Source organism: Carcharodon carcharias, chromosome 11 (assembly GCF_017639515.1).
Source record: "Carcharodon carcharias isolate sCarCar2 chromosome 11, sCarCar2.pri, whole genome shotgun sequence".
In the NCBI taxonomy this organism is placed as follows: domain Eukaryota; kingdom Metazoa; phylum Chordata; class Chondrichthyes; order Lamniformes; family Lamnidae; genus Carcharodon; species Carcharodon carcharias.
Genome location: NC_054477.1, coordinates 105,511,761 through 105,516,646, shown reverse-complemented (window position 1 = coordinate 105,516,646; position 4,886 = coordinate 105,511,761).

Below are 4,886 nucleotides of genomic sequence, written 5' to 3'. Positions count from 1 at the left end.
TGCAACAAACAAAAACTAAAAGCAACATAGACTAAACATTACTTAACAAGGCAACTAGTACTTTAAACTAAATAAAAATAAATATATAATCCTATCAACAGTGTGCTGGAAAGTACAGTTTTTAAAGGACATAGTCCACATCACTGCCAGTGTCTAATGAGTTCCCATCTCCCTGTTTCATCGAGTCATACGTTGAATGACCATTGAATAGGTGCTTCCCTCAGTTTTCAGAGACTTCCCAAAATGATGAGCATCAATAAAGCTCACTCCAGTGATTTCTCCACCCGGTCTTGCCAGACAAATTCTTCCAAAGTCTTCAGAGCGCCACGAGATGGGTCTCTTCGACAAGAGACTTTCCTCCCTCTGCCATGCTTTCCGGTAATTCACAGAAAGGCAGCATACATCTCTGCTGACCGCATGAGCTGCAGAACTCTTCCTTTCTCTCTGTCCAAAAAATCTCTGAGACAGAAAATCTGTTCAATTACCCCAGCTGCTCCTGCCTTTGATTCCGGTGTGAACATTTTTCATCTTGCTCTCAGTGAGTCTCACCCTGGCCCCATTGTAACATTTTGCATTCTGGTCTCAGTGCCCCAATCACCCCCCACCAGGTATTCCCACCCTCTGCTCTGCCAAACCTACTTCCCCATCCTACCTACCTCACCAACTCCTACCATCCTGGCTGTAGTGAAACCCAAGACTTAACTGCATGATAGGCAGCATGGCTCGTCTTCAGTAGCCACTACTGCCCATGGTGCTGTTGCAACTAAAGAACTAATGGCCATCAGCTCTCAAAGACAGGACTCATCCCAAAATGGGGGTGGAATCCCACCCTGAGCCAATTACTTGCCCGACAGGCTCAGCCCAGAATTTTCAGCTGGGGGAGGGGCCACCTTCTCTGCATAAACTGCAGACCATGTCATACTTGACTGTCTCCAATTTTGTGCACTTCAATTTTTGCTAATATTCATTTGTGCAAAACCTTATCAAGTACCTTCTAGAAGTCCATATAGACATCATCCATAAACAATCCCCTATGTTCTATGTTACTGACACCTCACCTGAACTTGCCTGTGAATGCAAGACAAGAGAACAGAGCAACAATTAATGTTACTCGCGATAAGTGGTTGTAATGGCAGGATTAATCCAGGCTGGTCTTTTGGTTCAAGCTGGTTTATTTTCAAGAGATCTCTTTAGTGCTACAGACTTCCTCCTTCCCCACTTCCTCCTTCCCCCTTCACCAATTCCCCCTCCCCCCACTTCCTCTTTGCATCCACTTCCTCTTTCCCGATTACTCCTTCCCCCTTCTCGATTCCTCCTCCCCTCCACTTCCTCCTTCCATCTGATTCCTCCTCCCCCCACTTCCTCCTTACCCGCTGTTCCTCCCTCATCCCACCATCCTCCGCCCCTCCCCCTCCCCTCTGCCCTCCGCCCATCTCCCTCCGCCCCTCCCTCCCCCCATCTCCCTCCAGCCCTCCCCCCACTTCCTCCTTACCCCCTGTTCCTCCCTCCTCATCACACCATCCTCCACCCCTCCCCCTCCCCTCTGCCCTCCCCCATCTCCCTCCGCCCCTCCCTCCCCCCATCTCCCTCCAGCCCTCCCCCCATCTCCCTCCGGCCCTCCCTACCCCCCTCTCCCTCCACCCCTCCTCTCTCTCTCCCCATCTCCCTCCGACGGCCCCTCCATTCCCCCCATCTCCCTCCGCCAGCCCCTCCCATCACCCTCCCCCCATCCCATCTCGCTCCCCAATCCCTCCCCCACTCCCATCTCCCTCTAACTCCTCCCATCTCGCTCCCCCCTCCCATCTCCCTCACATCTCATCTCCCTCCAATTTCCCTCCCCCCTCCCATCTCATCTCCCTCCCTCCCATCTCCCTCCCCACCTCCCATCTCATCTCCCTCCCATTTCCCTCCCCGCCCCCCTCCCATCTCATCTCCCCTCCCCCCTCTCCCATCTCTCCCCTCCCATCTCTCCCCTCCCCCTCCCCTCTCCCATCTCTCTTCTCCCCCCTCCCATCTCCCCCTTCCCATCTCCCATCTCTCTCCTCTACCATCTCCCATCTCTCTCCCCTCCCATCTCTCTCCCCTCCCATCTCCCATCTCTCTCCCCTCCCATCTCCCATCTCTCTCCCCTCCCATCTCCCATCTCTCTCCCCTCCCATCTCTCTCCCCTCCCATCTCCCATCTCTCTCCCCTCCCATCTCCCCTCTATCTCCCCCTCCCCCTGCACCCCATCTCGCCCACCCCCTCCCCCTCCCCCCCATCTCCCCCTCCCACTTCCATCTCTCCCCCAAATCTCCCATCTCCCCCTCCCCCCTCCCTCTTTCCCCTGCATCTCCCATCTCCCCCTCCCCCGATCTCCTCCCCCCCATCTCCCCCTCCCATCTGCCCCTCCCATCTGCCCCTCCCATCTGCCCCTCCCATCTGCCCCTCCCATCTGCCCCTCCCCCTCTTCCCCATCTCCCCCTCCCCCCCATCTCCCCCTGCCCACCCCATCTTCCCCTTCCCCTCTTCCCATCCCGCTGATCCCCTCCCCAACAGCCCCCCATCTCCCCCTCCCCCTCCCCACCCCATCTCCCCCTCCCCCTCCCCACATCTCCCCCTCCCCACCCCATCTCCCCCTCCCCACCCCATCTCCCCCTCCCCATCTGCCTCTCCCCCTCCGATCACCATCTCCCCCTACCCATCTCCCCCGCCATCTACGCCTCTCCTTCCCCCCATTTCCCCTCCCCCTACCCCCCATCTCCCCCTCCCATCTCCATCTCCCCCCCATCTCCCCCCCATCTCGCCCTCCCCATTCCTCCCTTCCAATCTCCCCCTCCCATTGCCTCCTCCCATCTCCCCCTCCCCCTCTTCCCCTTCCCCACATATCCCACTCCCCCTATCTCACACTCCCGCTCTTCCCCTCCCATCTCCCCCTTACCCTCTTCCCCTCCCCCCATCTCCCCCTCCCCGTCTTCCCCTCCCCTCCATCTGCCCCTCCCATCTCCCCTCCTCCTTTTCCCCTCCCCCCCATCTCCCCCTCCCCCTCACCCCATCTCACCCTCTCATCTCCCCTCCCCCTCTTCCCCCCATCCCCCCTCCCATCTCCTCCTCCCCCCTTCCCCTCCCCCCCATCTCCCCCTCCCCCTCTTCCCCTCCCCCCATCTCCCCCTCCCCTGCTTCACCTCCCCGCATCTCCCCCTCCCCCTCTTCCCCTCCCCCCCATCTCCATCTCCCCTTCTTCCCCTTCTCATCAACCCCTCGCCCCATCTCACCCTCCCCTCTTCCCCTCCCCCCATCTTCCCCTCCCATCGCCTCCTCCCATCTCCCCCTCCCCCTCTTCCCCTCCCCCCCATCTCCCCCTCCACCTCTTCCCCTCCCCCCATCTCCCATCTCCCCCTCCCCCTTTTCCCCTCCCCCATCTCCCCTTCCCCCTCTTCCCCTCCCCCCATCTCCCCCTCCCCCTCTTCCCCTCCCCCCATCTGCCCCTCCCATCTCTGCTCCCCCTCTTGCCCTCCACCCATCCCCCCTCCCATCTCCCCCTCCCCTATCTCACCTCCCATCTCCCTCTCCCCTCTTCCCCTCTCCCCCATCTGCCCCTCCCATCTATCCCTCCACCTCTCCCCCTCCCCCATCTCCACCTCCTCCCCATCTCACCCTCCCACTCTTCCACTCTTCCCCTCCCCCCATCTCCCCCTCCCCATCTCGCCCTCCCCATCTCCCCCTACCCCTCTTACCCTCCCCACCCATCTCCCCCACCCCATCTTCCCCTCCCCCTCCCCTCTTCCCCTCGTCCCCATCTCCCCCTCCCCCATCTCCCCCTCCCCCCATTTCCCCCTCCCATCTCCACCTCACCATCTCCCCCATCTCCCCCTCTGCTCCTCCCCCCCATCTCCCCCTCCCCTTTCCCCCTCTCTCCCCCTCTCATCTCCCCCCCTCTCCATCTCCCCTCCCCCGCATCTCCCCCTCCCATCTCCCCCCATTTCCCGGTCTCCCCCTCTCCCCCGTCTCCCCCCTCCCCCGCGTCTCCCCCTCTCCCCCGTCTCCCCCCTCCCCCGCGTCTCCCCCTCCTCCCAGTCTCCCCCTCCTCCCAGTCTCCCCCACCCCCAGTCTCCCCCTCCCCCATCTCCATTTCCCCACCCCCCATCTCCATCTCCCCCTCTTCCAACCCCCCATCTCCCCCTCCCATCTCCCCCTCCCCCTCTTCCCATCCCCCCATCTCCCCCTCCCCCTCTTTCCCTCCCCCATCTGCCACTCCCATCTCCCCATTTCCCTCTTCCCCTCCCCCCATCTCCATCTCCCTCTCTTCCCTTCCCCCCCATCTCCATCTCCCTCTCTTCCCCTCCCCCCATCTCCATCTCCCCCTCTTCCCCTCCCCCTATCTCCATCTCCCCCTCTTCCCCTCCCCCCATCTCCATCTCCCCCTCTTCCCCTCCCCCCATCTCCATCTCATCCCCTCACCCCCATCTCCATCTCCCTCTCTTCCCCTCCCCCATCTCCATCTTCCCTCTCTTCCCCTCCCCCCCATCTCCCCCTCCCATCTCCCCCTCCCATCTCCCCCTCCCATTTCCTTCTCTTCCCCTCCCCCCTCCCATCTCCCTCTCTGCCCCCCATCTCCATCTCCCTCTCTTCCCCTCCCTGCCATCTCCATCTCCCTCTCTTCCCCCGCTCCCCATCTCCATCTCCCTCTCTTCCCCACCTCCCATCTCCCTCCCATCTCCCTCTCCCACTCCCATCTCCACCTCCCATCTCCTTCTCTTCCCCTCCCCCCTCCCATCTCCCTCTCTGCCACCCATCTCCATCTCCCTCTCTTCCCCCCCTCCCATCTCCCTACCATCTCCCTCTCCCCCTCCCCTTCCATCTCCCTCTCCCCCTCCCCCACCCATCTCCCCCTCCCATCTTCCCCC